The following is a 15600-nucleotide window of genomic DNA, read 5'->3' on the forward strand; positions in this document are numbered from 1 at the left end:
GATTTGGGGGCAGATGGTGGCAGCTGAAGTGATCAAAGTGAGTAGGGGCACAAGGATTAGCACTAGTGATCCTGGTACCTTGTATATGGTTCACAGTTTTCATGTTTGTTGGAGAACACATCTAGGCTAAAAATCACTGCTGTTCTGCTACAATGGACAAAGACTGCTCTCTGTTCCATGGCAAATACCCTTCCCTCAACTTCCACCCTTCTAACCTGGTACCTGATTAAACACTATTTCACCTGATCAGCAAGGCTGGCTTCCTTTGCCACCATTAACAGTAAAGGACTTCTAAATTGAAGATATTCCTCTTCACAAGCCCTAGATATGACCACCCAAATAAAATTCATGGGCAAGAGTTATTTCAATCGCTTTCATCCCAGCCGTTTCACATTCCCTCACATCCACTTTTTAAAAATCAAATATTTCCTTGCTGCTGCCTTTGAATGTTTCCTCATAAGTACTTCAAACAAATTCAGTGGTATAGTGACCATTTTCCCTCAGATGAAGGCTTTATCTTTTGTCACTTAGTGTTCATTTCCAACCACTACAGCTTCTGATCTTATTGACTGCTTAAGAAAAAGCAGCCAGGAAACAGTCCTGAAATAACTACCAGAAACATTCATCCTTCCCCAATCATTCTGTAATTCTTACTCTAGTCAATAGCAGGGTTGTTAAAACCCTCCCATGACAACTGTGCTAGGCTCTTCATGAACCTGCAAAACCCCTCGGTGGTCTGCCCTCACTTTCCATCCTGCAGGTATATATTATAAGCTACTCTGACAATTTTCCATAATTTTAATTTTTCTCTTCCAGTTATCTTTATTAGAGCACCCAAGTCTACCTAATCTGTTCTTACTTTACACCTACTCCCAGGCTCAGGCATTGTTCTTACCCCTCCTTTCCTCTGGAACCTTCTCTTTTCCACAGGCAGTGGAAGTGCAGGAATACCTGTTGGGATGACTGTGACCTCCAAACATGAATGTGTACATAACTGAATGGAAATGCCTATTTGCTGGGTTGTTTTCCCTCCAGTTGCAAACAGTGACTTTAACTCTGTGTTCATAACAAATCCCCTATCTCTGTAAGAAGGAAAATATTTGAAATGCTTTGTGAAGCAGTGTACACTGTACAGAAATTTAATCTTGCTACTTCTGCAGTGTGTTTACTCATACAAAGCATCAAAGGAATATGCTGGGACCTGTTCTCATGGATGGTCAAAGGGAACTCACAGTGTGACCTCAGCTATTTCAAGTCATTTGTATCTGAGGTCTGATATTTTTATAAATTCAAGTAGGATCCTTCCAAGAAAAGAACTTCTACTGATATCCTACCATTAGAATAGCAAACTGTGAGACCAATGTATGTAAATTTGTAATTTCAGGTTAACAATTACAGTTTATAATTATTTTCTGTTACAGAAAAACAGACTTTATTTTCTTATCTACAGAGATGAGGTTAAAATTGCTTTAATAATGGAAGCTATTTTTCATTTGTATTCTGTTTCTTTTGCACTCTCATTAAGAATTCATAATTTAAGAACCAGAAGTGATTAATGGCTGGCTACACCACATAATGCTATTAAGGAATAATGGTGCGATTCAGAAGGTTTAGAGACTCCTCTCCTTGCACATTATACATGTGCACATAACACATTGTTAACCTGAAACTAATCCACCTCATCCAAATTCAGGAGGCAGCAGGATGTAGTCCAAAAATCCCACTGGAAGCTATGTGAATATACTAGAGGAAAAGCCAGGCAAATATTGTGGAAAACCAAACCACAACTAGAGCATGCAAAACACAAAACAGGAAGTAGACATAGTGTCCATATTGGGGGAAGAAGGAGGTAGGACAGAGTTGAATCCAATGCTGCACTGAAGAAGCCAACCTCGACTTGCAAAATAATGGTGGTGATAGGTGATAAAAAGGGAGTTAGATATTTACACAGGACTTACACAGCCAAAAAACACAAGCAGATTGGTAACAACTGAGAATACTGATCACAGGGGGACTATTGTCTTGCTGTTTTGGCTCTCTAGACACCAAGCAATGACTAAATCCTTTGCTCGGGAGACATTTGTTAATTTAATTTTCAGAGAATTAAGGAAAAGATGGATTTTTTTATTTAGTTTTAATTTAACTCCCATAGGAGTTGGCATTACTTTTACTGAAATAGGGATGACAATTATCTTCAGTATCAACTGCTGTGCGACTTAGGGTGTCCCTCATCACCTCTCCCAAAAATTAAGAGAAATGACATACTGAAATATTGGCTTAGTGCCTCCTTAAAAGTGCTGCTAGCTAGGAGACAAAAAGACAACTTGATTAGCATCCCCTGAGATACTGCAAATAGGCACACAGCACATCAGACATACTGATGAGAATGAGTGAAGTTTGAGAGTCATCACAGCGAGAGGCATCCTATCTCATCATTCAAGTGAGTAAAGGGGGATTCATTCAGATGATCAGCTCGTTTACTGCTGCATCTGCCTGGCTTCACACTGCCCTTCACATCACCCACCATGCAGCCAAGGACTGCTGCAATCACTGAGATGTTCTTCTGCGTAACACAGGCTTTAGCGTTTGCTCCGTTCTCATCTGTGGCACTTCATACCTTGGAATACAACAGTTAGCTTCAGTCTTCAAATTGCCAGCAGTGAAGAGTCCAAGCACACTTTCAGAATTTTTTTTTCTATTAATTATTCCTACTCTAATCTGTCAACCATTTTTAACTTCAAAAATGTTAACATGCCCAGCTATATTCACTAAATCTTGGGTATTCTCCTACATTTACTAGTTGAAATGAAGTCTGTTGCCAAGACTGGATCATCACATAGCCACTGTCCTTCTTTTCCACATTTCACTCAAAAGCTCCAGATTCCAGAGTCACAATATAATGACATGATTTCCAGTCATCTCAGTGCTGTTTCAAAGCTTCCTCCCCTATCCTATCTTTCCCTGCCAGAGCAAAGCCCTGGAGGCAGCATAAGACCAATCCCTGCTCATTGCAGCTGACCCTGTGGAAAAGTGGCTCCAAATGCCATGGTGGTGAGCAGGTAGCGGCCTTTGTCTGACAGGGCTGTCCAAAGAGAAGTGTGACATCCAGCACACCCAAAAGTATCACTGTGACTCTGACCCATGTGACCTTGGGCCCACAATTGGTGTTCCTTCCTCAGAACCATGGCAATCCAACAATTCAAATGACTCCAGTTCAGACTTCCTGAAGCAAGTCCCAGAGGCTGTGCTTGCCTCCTCCAGCCAGCCAAGGAATCTCCTTGGAGTGGGACAAGGAAGAGAACTTTTTATTGGGAGTGGGATTCTCAAATATTAAGCAATTTTATGTTTAACTCCTAGATCTGCGGGGAAAGGGGAAACAAATTGAAAGCCCCTGTCCACATTCAGGTTGGTATGCTGCCTTTTTTGTTCCTAGGCATAGAAATGTACATTATGCCATCTTACAATGTGCTCTGTCTCTTATACCTGCCATAGTGATCTGGCCTTTTCACTATTTATAAATCCACAGCTGGTGTTGACATCCACAAACTTTGTTCAGTAACTTCAGGTTGTCTCTCAGGTCACTGACAAAATCTTGCAGGATCTCCCTACAAGCACAGTGCCATGCTGATGACTTAGCTGTTCTAATTGTTCAACACTTATCAGCCAGAAAGAAAACTTACTAGAACTGAAAGTCATCTTGCAGTGTTTCTCAGAGTATTCCAAGCTACCATGCAAAAACACATTACACAAACACCATTAATCTAATCAAATAAGTTTATAATTACATCAAAAAGCTAGCCTAACAAGATCCATTTTTCCACAATCCAACAGCAAGCACTATTAAAGAACTCACATATTTTAGCCATTTGTCACAAGATTCATCTAGTTGTCCTCCTTTTGTTTTGTCCAAGTGTGACAGCAAGTTGACTTACATTTACCTGAATTTTATTTACATGGATCTATCAGTTTCTGCTTTGCAGATTTTTGAAACATTAATTTCCCTTTTTTTTTTCTTTCAGGGTTCTAGAAGTTCTGGAAAACAAAACAATAACGACAACAATCAAACTAAAAGCTCAGTAACATCCGTCTTTGGCCAGCTCTTTTGCAGCTACAGGATGAAAGTTAATCTACATTTGCCAGACTCAGTAAGTGTAACTCCTGTACCTCAGGTTTAACACACTCTTCACTGTGAGAGATGAAAGCGTCACATTCTCATATGAAAAGGATACATCATCTTGCCTTTCCTCAACTAGAAGATTTTTCTTCTGAAAATTGCCTTTTCCCTGCTTTCACTGGCAGTTCTAATATTTCCTAGGAATGGACTATTGCAGCAGCTACACATTTCTCGTGTTACAGTACACCTTCAGTGCCCCCACAAATCAGGTCTTCTGATTGTCTTGCTGATGTCTTCAAACTTCTTTTCTCTCTGATTTTCCACTTACTGCTTTACAACTCATCATCTTTCCCTTTTTTCCTTTTGTTACATGCCAGATACTTTAGACCTACTTTCCTTACACTCCCCCTAAATCAAGCTCCTGGTCCTCAGTGACAGTGGTCCTCTTTTTAAAGACTGTGATGTTTTGAGCAGCTCATAAGACAACTGAAAAAAGTTCTAAATATCTTTCATGCTCTGCAGTTTTACTTCCAGTTCCTTACCACTATGCCTCAAAATTATCTGTAATGCCATGAAACAGGCATTGTTAAACCATCCAGGGAATATCCTCTGGTTTTAACTTGCAGATAAGAAGCAGAATCCAATCACAATAACTTAGACTGGAAGTACCAGTTTTATAATCACCTTGTTTTCACAAGTGTTTCCCCACGGGATCTCAGACTGGTTTTCTTTTCTGTCGGTGAGAACAGTCAGAAGTGACAAAGCGTCTTAGCACCAGCCGCATGAGCACCAGACTGCTAGGAGTGTTTCTCACCACCAAAATGACAGATGGCTGATTGAGAAAGCGGCCAACTTGCTTTCTAATGGGTGGGCTGTAGCAGCCATTAAGTAGTACTCCATCTTGTGCTCTCTCTTAGGACATTGATTTACCAGCATTCATGATAATTTCTTTCGAAGTCTTGATGATTCAGTAACAGGGAGGGCAATTTCTGTATTGAGCACTGCTCCTCCTTCCCTTTTGCCCATTAAGTCCTTTTTGAACAGAGAAAGGACAGGAGCCTCAGCAGCCAAACTCAACTGGGGGTGGTGTCCTGCTTACAGCATCACTGCCTGCATGCTGCTTTACAGCCAGGAAGTCAGGTATACATCAGCTAAGCAGCTGTATTAAATGAAGGCTTGAGCAACGGGGAGGTTTCAAAAAGCCTGAAGGAACCCAGTTCAGTCACACGGGTATCTAAGTCACCCAGACTGTCTTTAAAATCTCCACCTTATTGCACAGTGAAGGAGCATAGTATCTGCTCCAGAGGGGTATATGCAACAGAGAAAGAAAACCCCACTCCAACAGCACAGGGGGCAGAAAGCCTGCACAGGTATGCTTGCTGCCTTCTCATTGCTGGTGTCCTGTGAGCTCCCAGTCCATGAAAGGAATTCCTCATGGTCCCACTGACCACGTTCACTTTCCTCAGTGAACCTCACTAGTTTTGCAGACTGATTGAAGATGGAGACCTGAATCCGCTTGGCAGTCGTTGGTCCATTCTGGTGGTGATGTCTCCATGCCACAAATGGGCATATTTGCAGAGGGACAGGGAGCACATTATAGCAGGCATTCTCATAGTGAGATTGTGCTGCTTCTGCATGATACACAGCAGGATTTGCTCAGCATGCACGCAGGTACAAGAAGATCTGCTCAGCTCACATTCAAAGACAAGGCTGACAGACAAGGGATGAATTCCTTGGCCTGTTAACACAGTTCCCAGTGGAGAAACTTCACATCCAGCATCCTTCCAAGGGAATACTGTCCACCCTGTACTTGCACTCAAAGTCTGCAGGGGTATTGATATTACTGCACTGCTCTAATGGCAGGTAGAAAAAAAAACCCAGCCATACACAGAGCCCTCATAAAGACAGTCTCTGAGGGAAAACATATTCTACAAGGAACCTCTTACACTTATCTGCTTCTTCATTTACCTCATGCATACTGACAGACACATTTTCACAATTCCTTTTGAAGAGACGTACGTCTTTTTCTCCACAGAAACACTAAGCACCATTTTAGAGCCTCTCCCACCGAGCATCATTTTCCTATAAACACATTAGCAACTATGAATGGCAAGGAAGCCACAGAAACTGACAATATGAAAGAGCGACAGTGAAAGGATCCAAAAGGGGTTGCTACCTCTTCAGAGATGTTCCCAGGCTAGATTTTTCACTTTGACATTGCACTTTGTAATCTTTGTCAAAGATTACTGTGCACATGTACACACTTACTTCTGGCTGCATCCATTAGTCACTGCTAACTGCAGCACGCAGCTCACACCCCCAGCACATATGGCTCAAACGGCACTATCCCAAAGGCTACAGAGCAGCAGGAAGCAGCCTTTTAGCTGAGCAGCCATGGCTGTAATTTGTAACATGACGACGTAGTGCCAGACAGGCCATTTAAAGTCCTATTTAACATTTGAGTTAGCCTTACCCCAGGTGGCAATTTACATTATTCATAGTAATGGTCAAACTTAAAGAGGAATGACAAAACTAGGAAGAGAAACAGGCTTTGTTCTGTGACTGGAAAGGCAGCTAAACGTTTTGGGGTATTGTTTTGGTTGGTTGTTGTTGTGTTGGTTTTGTTTTTTGTGAGTTTTTTAGGGGAGCATGTTTCTTCCCTCCTGTGTAACTGACAGCTTGAATCACAGCTGCAGTGTGAGACAGCACCTATGGCCTGAGCTAACAGCAGGAAGCAGCTGAGCACCAGCCTTTCCTGTGCTTCTCAGGTTCTCACTTATCCACCGCTATTCTCTCAATGTCCTTACAAGGCTGTAAGGGCTTTGCTGTCCCACAGGGGAAACCAGAAAAGGTGGCTGCTGTTTTTTTAGGAAGCTCAGTCTATTTCACAGTGACCTCTGCCTCCTGGCCCATCCCGGCGGTTATTAGTGTATTGCAGTCAACATTCCCACAATGTTTGTGCACAGCCCAGGAGGCCTGGGGACACTGAACACGGTGCTTAGCACTGCACCAGACTTCCTGATAGTAATGACCTATCACACACCTTGCTGGCATTACCAGCTCAGTGGTGGCAGAGCTGCAGAGGAGTGTCACCTAGGGAGCACCACTGATAGGGAATGGCTGGAGAGTGATGGATGTAAACCATCTAAGCGACCTTAAAGCCACATTGCCCTGGTCCCCAGGAGGAGAGCCATCACCTCTCACCAACACACCCTTTTGCAAAATTTGAATCCTACAGAAGGTCTAAAATGAAAGTTTTATTGAGAGGAGCTCCACTAGGGACTTAAGAAACCTTAGAAAACCAGCACTGCTTCTCATGTTGCCACCAGAACCTGTAATCTCTTTCTTTCAGCAGAAAGAGGATTTAAAACCTCATGTCCAGCCTGTTTTTACAAATCTTTGTTGACCGAAGACTCCACTGCTTTCCTGTGCAATCCATTTCAGCACACGACTCTCCTGCTCAATGCTTTCTTGTAGTTCTCCCCTGCTGTAAGCCTCAGACATTTTATCTCCAGCACAATCAATATGCAGGACAGCTTCTCTTCTGTATTCAGAATCTTTACATACATAGAATAGAATAGAATAAAATAGAATAGACCAGACCAGGTTGGAAGAGACCTTCAAGATCATCGCGTCCAACCCATCAACCAATCCAACCCACCTAAACAACTAACCCATGGCACCAAGCACCCCATCAAGTCTCCTCCTGAACACCTCCAATCATGGTGACTCCACCACCTCCTCGGGCAGCCCATTCCAATGGGCAATCACTCTCTCTGTATAGAACTTCTTCCTAACATCCAGCCTAAACCTCCCCTGGCACAGCCTGAGACTGTGTCCTCTTGTTCTGGTGCTGGCTGCCTGGGAGAAGAGACCAACCACTGCCTGTCTACAACCTCCATTCAGGTAGTTGTAGAGAGCAGTAAGGTCACCCCTGAGTCTCCTCTTCTCCAGGCTAAGCAATCCCAGCTCCCTCAGTCTCTCCTCATAGGGCTTGTGTTCCAAACCCCTCACCAACTTCGTTGCCCTTCTCTGGACTCGTTCCAGCAAGCCAACATCCTTCCTAAACTGAGGGGCCCAGAACTGGACACAGTACTCGAGGTGTCATGAGGATTAGTCGCTTCCTTCGGTTTTCCCTTTCCCAGATCCTCTATTTACCCTCATCAGTTTATAACACCTTTGCATTCTTGTTTTATCTAAAATCATTTTCATAGTCACAACCTGACAGCAATAGAGACATGTCCACTTCCAAATCATCATATCCTCAAGTTTAGCAGAGGCAAATGACATTTTGCCACTTGCTCCTGCTGAGCTGCACAATTTTCAGAATACTGAAAGAGGCTGACATGTATAGGTAATGGGAAATTACCCAAAAATTCAATTACTGCTTTGAGCCACAGCACTTTCTAGATCTGCTGGCTAAGCACCTTACCAGCAACGAGGATGAAATAGGTCTGACGACATGATTCATTGACATTACGCTGGGGTTTGGATCCAGAAATCTATTCATCAAATTTCAGTTTATAAGGATATTATGCATAAGTGCAGACCATCTTCATGACCACTTCCCCTTTCTTATTTAGGTTTGTCCCAAAAGTACAAAGTTGAGCCTTTTGTAATTAGTAAGAATTACAGTACATGTATGGGGTTTACTCTCCTAAACATGACCTAGGCTATGTCATAGATTTTTTTATAATGAAGCAGCAAACATCAGACATTGCAATGTTTGGGGAAAAAAAATAAAAAGAAAGAAAATTTATTTTGGAAAAGAAGAACAAACAAGATCTAAGAGTACAACATTCTGTAGATTATGAAAATGTGGCTGACTGTACAAACCCAGCTGAAAGCTATCAAGCACTGCCAACATACCCAAACCAATTACTGATAAAGCTGCTATAAAGTATGGATTAGTAAGAACTTGGAGACACCATCTTGGCATGAAAGCTTTCCTCACTTTCTCTTTCAAAGCTTGCCAAGGAAGTGAACCCATGGAGATGTAATTAAAGGCAACAGGAAAAGAAGAAAAGTCTTCTAAGAAAAACCCCAATCATACCACCAAATGAGAAAACGTATTTAAATTCCCCTCCTCTTTACTCCAGGCTGGTCTCACAGATAAACAATTGAAATTAATGTACCAATATCAGTGGTTTTCAGACTTTTATTTCATTTCAGATCCAAAAGACAAAAGGGTTCAAAGAAGTTTCTGCACCAGAAGATACCCATTTTCCAATTTGCATTATGGATAAAGAGCCTCTCTTTTGCAACTTTCATGCATTTAAAAGCACAGAAAACATTATTCTGCATTAGCAGGTGACAGGTATTAGAAATCTGGATGGTCCTCTGGACACATGTAAGAATAGCGGTTGTTCTCATAGTATCTGCTAAGGATAGACTCCAGTATTTGGGAGCATCTGAAGCATTATGACCCCAGCTTATGTAACTGCCTTTCAACCTAGCAGTATCTGATTCACTAGCTGTTTTTATGTGAGTCATGGAAGGACAAAAGGAGGAGAGCACTCACAATGTTCCAGTGACCAGATTTGCTCTCTTTTTAAACCTACAAATACAAATAGCTGTAGAAATATCTACAGATTTGTAATACAATTCCAGGACTACTGTACTGTATAAGCTACTGACCCTGGAAAATTTCCCTTCTGGGAGAACTCCAGTTGGATAGCCAAAATGGATTAACATTTCACCATTCAGTACCAGACAAGCCCCTTTTGGTATGTGACTCATTTGTGTAACACACAAACACGTGTGTTACATCCATTTCAAATGGTCCAAAAGTGAGGCTCTTCCATTTACTGAAATGGAGGAAGTCATATAGCACTGAATTTGCCTTGCAATGAGGGAAGCCATTTTTGCCTTTCAGAAGAGACAGGAAAAATCAGATTTCCGGGTGGCTGGGGTTACAGTAAATCTGCAATATTTGCCAAGAGTACCAGACTAAACAGCTAGGAGTTGATTACTAAGGGCAGGAGAGATGAGAGAGGCAGGAAACAAAAGTAAAAATGTGGTTTCCATGCCAATAGGACAAGATGAGTGGGGGAAAATAAGAAGGTCAAGCCAGAAGGTACTCTGATTTTTTTAAAATGCCTCTGGTAAGAGTATAAAGGCCTGATTGCCTAATCTCTCACTTCCCTGAACAGCACAATAATATCAAAAGACAAGCTGCAAAATACAACAAATAACTTAAAATGCTGCCAGCAATCAGGTCAATATGTTCTTCATGTCACTTGGTCCTGCTTCACAGCAATGCCCAGCAATAGCAAACCCACAGCCAGACTCATGGCCTGATGGGCTCCTCTCCAGAAGGATGAGCCTACGCTGTGCTCAGTACAGCTCAGGCGCCCCCAATATCCGTGCTCAGAGGTAGCTTTCCCACCCAAACTAATTCAGGTGCAACTTCTGTTAACAGCCTTTGAATGCACTGGTAGCAGCAGTGAGAAGAGAGGCTGATTTACATGGACAAGAGAGAGGACAGCTCAGAACCAGGCAGGGAATGTCCTTGTGTAATCAAGGGATGTGGCCTTACAGCTGACTGCTGGCAGTGCAGTACTGGCTGTAGGACTGCTGTCCTGTTTTACCTGATAACAGACTGCATAAGTTTCCTCAGCAGGGGCCATTAGAGGAAGCTTAGTGGGCTATTGAACATCAGTGTTAGATACCTCGCCTGCTGTGTGCCTAACAGATAGCAGTCAAAGTCTGCTAATTATTACAAACATCTGTCTGATGAATACTTTATACACAGCATGCTGCCTGTGGAACAGATGCAAATTTTGTCTAGAGCAGGCAAATGCAAATAAAGTGCTGGAGAGGATACCTACGGTGAACAAATGTACTGCTGCTTGGCTGCCATCTCCTCCAGCAAAACACTACACATGCCTTGCTTTCACTTAAGCAAGTTAGATCTTTGCTGTAGGGGGGCATCACGCAGAGGCAGTGTGCACGGATATAACTTCAGGCCTTACATGGAGGGCAAAAAGCTGGAAGGCAAACAACTCTTTCTTCTTTAACAAGTCCACATCCACCTACATGTTTTTCTCCTGTTTATTCACTAACAAAATGCAAAGATGAAACTACCATTCCACATCAACCAGCAGGTTGGTGTCTGAGCTCATCTCAGACATATTCTGGATCAAGCTAGAGCTGCTCACTACAGGCAGCTTAGCTCAACCTGTGTTATTGAGATCTGGGAAGTCTCCTCAGCCATAAATTGTCATTCTTTTCTGCATTTAGGCTTACAAGATTGTTTCCAGAACTCTAAATGAATATTGATGCTTTATAAAAGCAAAGGGAAAAACAGTTAATTATATTTGCCTTCTCACTGTAAACACTTAACTAACAATGTGTAAAGCTCTACAAAGCAAATGCCCAAATGTCACAAACAAAACTAAACGTAACTGCTTTGTTCTGGTTTTAGTACAGTGAATCAGAGTAACACTAATTGCCACATCTCCTTTCAAAACAGTTTTGTGATATATTAGCATTAGTCAAGTAGACACTTTCCAGTAAAGCACTTCTCCAGCTGAAAAATGTTTCTATGAGTCTAAATTTTCAAATAAATAAATATATTTTGACTTTGTGCTGTGATTTGGCTTTGCTTTTAAATAAAATTTTGAGTTCTGATAAAATTATATTTCAATATATATTTTTTTATATATATATATTTCAATATTTTGACTCAAACTTGCTTGCTTTATTTTTTTTTTTTGGTTATAAACAAATAATTGTTAGAAACCTAATAAAAAACTAATAGCCTGATTAAAATGTAAAACTGTTGTAAACTTCTGATCTTTTAAACTGTCACTGCATTAGAAGCTTTGTGAGGAGAAAGTGAAAACAGATGTTTTGGCATTTTGCACAGAACAGGTTCTTGTGTGGATGTAACCGAGAGGACAGCATTAGGCAGGTAACAGTAGCTAAAAGTGGTAGCACTTTGGGTTTTCTTCACCAAATACTTCAGACAGCTAATCAAATACTCAAATCTAAGCAAGTACTTACGTGCTTTGTTGAGAAGAGTGATTTGAGCACATTCTGAAGGTTAATCATGTACTTCACATGCTTTTCTGAATTTATATGTGTGGGTCTGATCCAAAGCCCTTGAAGTCAATAGGATTTTCTTCTCAGTGAATTTGTGTATCAGACTTTAGAAGCAGCAGCTAATTTTTCTCTCTTCAAAAGTCTTTCTCTCTGTAAAGAATATTTTAGAACAGTCTAGTATGAACCACTAGTATAGTACAGAATATTAGCATAGCAATTATTATATTTAAAAAGGAATACAGTATCATTCCTACATATTTTTCATATTAGGTATCTGTTAACTTTTTTTCAATTAAAATTATCTGCACTCCGAATGTCCACAGAGGATAAGCAGCAATACGAGTCAAAATGATAAGTTATGGAATGTAAGTTTTAATTAAAAAAAAAAAAATAACTATGTTCACAAAACCAGCAAAGTAATTATGTAACAAAATCTGCTACTTAACCAACCTGTTAAGTGTTGGCTCCCCACAGGCCTTACGAACTACACAGAGCTGGTCACACAGCCCTTCTTCAAGGTAAAGAGGGACTATTTCAGCAGGACACATAGGCATGCAAAGAGAGAGAGAGTGGCTGCTTCTTGACGTTAATGGTTCTGATGTTAGTGGCAATGTGGTATGCACAAGAAATACAGAGGGATCATTTCAATTTACAAGACCAGAAGGGACAGTGTGCCACATCAATCTGTGATGGGGAGCAGGTGATGCCACCAGCAGAAATGCCATCTGGAGAAGTGATAGAAGAGTGGAAATGGGAAAACCATCTTCAGACCGAAAAGGATTCTGATGGCATCATTTTGTGAGCTGTGTTCTTGATACCACATGATTACATCTGACAGATGTAATAAATCTTCTTGGTTATTAACTGAGTACAGGCAGTTAACCATAAGTAGCTGTCTTTTACACAGGAAACAGCTGGTCAATAGGTATCATAGTGACATACTTATAGCCATGAGTGCTCCTCAAGCTATCCTACCTGGAAAATTCTAGTGTGAAAAAAACACAGGATCCTTATCAGTACTGAGATCTTGAGAACACACTTCAAGATGCTATAGGAAAATCCATTTTCATGGAGTTCCATAGTGTGGAAACACCACAGTACATACACTGAGTCCACTAATGATGACTGACAGGTATATTCAACATTTTAGGAACTTTCACAAATGCATATGAGCACATTTGAGGAATGCTGCCAAGACTAAATGATCATTGCAAATACATGTGCATGAGCTGCTAGAAGAATAAAGTTTCTGCGCAGACCTCTTCACCTTGCAGGTGACATAGTTTTCTCAGGCAGAAGAGTTTAGGCCTTTGCCAAATCGCTTCCAAGACATGTCTGAGCAGGCCCCTCAGCATGCCCACCATTGGTTTGACTCTGCTCCCAAAAGACAGATGTTGATCTAACTCTGCTCCTGTTTAAGTCAACATGGAGAACTTGGAAAATATCAGGCACAATGAAGAAACTTCCTGGAAGTCTAATTCAGATAAGAAATCAATCTAAAATGTAGACTAAAATACAGTTACAGGGATACTGTAACACAAATTGCCAGGCTTATTCTCTGCAGTTGCACTGGGAATGGTAAAACTGAGAACTCCCTGCTGCCAATCCCAGAACTGAATACAGATACAGGTAACAAGACAAAGTTCTATAGCTTAGGATTCCCAAAAGTCTAGGGAATACCATAAAAATAATAAGTTGAATAGATATGAAATCCAAAAAGGGACCTGTGTGATATCTAAGCTTGCTTTCAACAGCACAAGTCATAAAAATGTACCTAGTAAGAATTTAACAGTCACAAATGATACATTCCCATGTTTATACTTGGTACTGGTGATCACTCAGAAACTTCTGACTTGATATTCAAGTGTCAAATGGATTTTACAGCAAGTGATCCCTGGCTTCTGTAAAAATGCAAACAGGTACACAAGAGAGGCAAGGCACTGTAGGTGTAGCACTGGTCACTTCTTCAGGGGACAAGAATAGAAAGGCATTGGGGTCGAATGGTACATTAAAACACCCAAACCCACTCCTTCCCTCCCCAACTCACTATCAATCATTCTTTACTAACCATAAGAACAGAACAAATGCAGAGCCTTATAGTACCCAGGTTCTTTGAAATGCTTTTGATGGACACAGTCTAGTTAGAACTAGTCCATGGCTTTACCTGTGCTTTCTTGGGTGCTCCTGAGCACTCCAGTGTACACACCTGATTTCTACAGCTTTTTCCCCACTCTCTCAGAACACAAAGGGCAAAATACTGATCTTCTAACCCATCCACCACTACTGAATCTGAGTATCACCAACCAGCAGCTGCAGAGTACTGCAAATTCAGACCACCACTTGTCAAACTTCATATTCTTTGCAATTTCTTCCTGGCTATTTGATAGACATGAGTGGACATTTAAATTGCACTACGATAATGATTGTTGGACATGCAACTTAAATACTGCGGCAAAGACCTACACTCAGTGAATGCTACCACAAATTTTGAGCCAGCTGCCATAATGGCTGATAGAAGATGCCTGTTATACTTGAATGAACTGAGCTGGAGAAGTCCAAACCAGCCATTTGATAAGATGTTTGAATGATAACATAGACTTGTCTGTACTGTAAGCTTTTAGAATACGTTTCTGATGGCTTTTCCCTGCATACACAAACATGACTTCACAGCAACTAAATCAGTGTCTTGCTGCTTGCTCACTTGCTTTCCACCACAAGAAAAAATGACACAACGCTAATGAACAATGTAGTAGCATCTCCTTCAAGACTGCACAATCTTTTCATAGACAAAAGTAGAGTTTTAAAACTACATGACACATACTAGTGACTTTTGTCAAACCAGTACCAGATCTACTCTGTGATGGGCACAGTAGACAACTGTAAAACATGGCATTTGCAACACCTGTAATTTGCTTTGTACTGTGACATTTCAAGTTGCTATTTAATTTAGAACTGAAATACTGCCACACAGAGATTAGAGCAGCAAGTACTGTCAATTTACTATGGTTTATGCTAGAAAATAAAAGTTGTTCTTCGTTAACTGCTTCCTTCCCCTCCTTTGAAACAATGGGTTTATTTTGTCCAGATGGAGATCATAAGAGACACTCAGAGATTAAAAGCAAGAGGAAAAAGAAATACATGAAAAATAACTTTTATGCTTCATAACTTAGGTACATCTGAAAGCCTTAATGTGCAACTCTAATCTCTCAACTCTATGTCTAGCCCATTCCCTTATAGCTGAGGAACATGAAGATATGGTCTCAGCTGATTCTGAACTATCCAATACAGACCAGACTGAGAGACTAAGAGAAAGGACAAAGATCACATGCTTTATTATATGTTCCTATCTGACTCTGCCTCAAAGGCAGACAAACTGCAATCATAGCTACATTTCAGTAAACTAACTTGTGGTAGGAAGGAAAAATTATTTCAGCACTGGA

General features: G+C 41.0%; 1 long non-coding RNA gene across 1 annotated transcript in view; it reads right to left on the reverse strand.

The window, feature by feature from the left end:
• LOC137444697 (uncharacterized) overlaps window positions 1–12227 on the reverse strand; it is a 119353-nt gene extending 107126 nt beyond the window's left edge. Inside the window, exon 1 of the long non-coding RNA XR_010988214.1 lies at window positions 12122–12227. This is a non-coding gene — a long non-coding RNA (uncharacterized lncRNA). The remainder of the gene's footprint in view (window positions 1–12121) is intronic.
• Between the last annotated feature and the right edge of the window lie 3373 nt (window positions 12228–15600).

This window comes from Melanerpes formicivorus, unplaced genomic scaffold (genome assembly GCF_026170545.1).
Source record: "Melanerpes formicivorus ecotype bairdi unplaced genomic scaffold, bMelFor1.0.p_v2 SCAF_12, whole genome shotgun sequence".
Taxonomy (NCBI): Eukaryota; Metazoa; Chordata; class Aves; order Piciformes; family Picidae; genus Melanerpes; species Melanerpes formicivorus.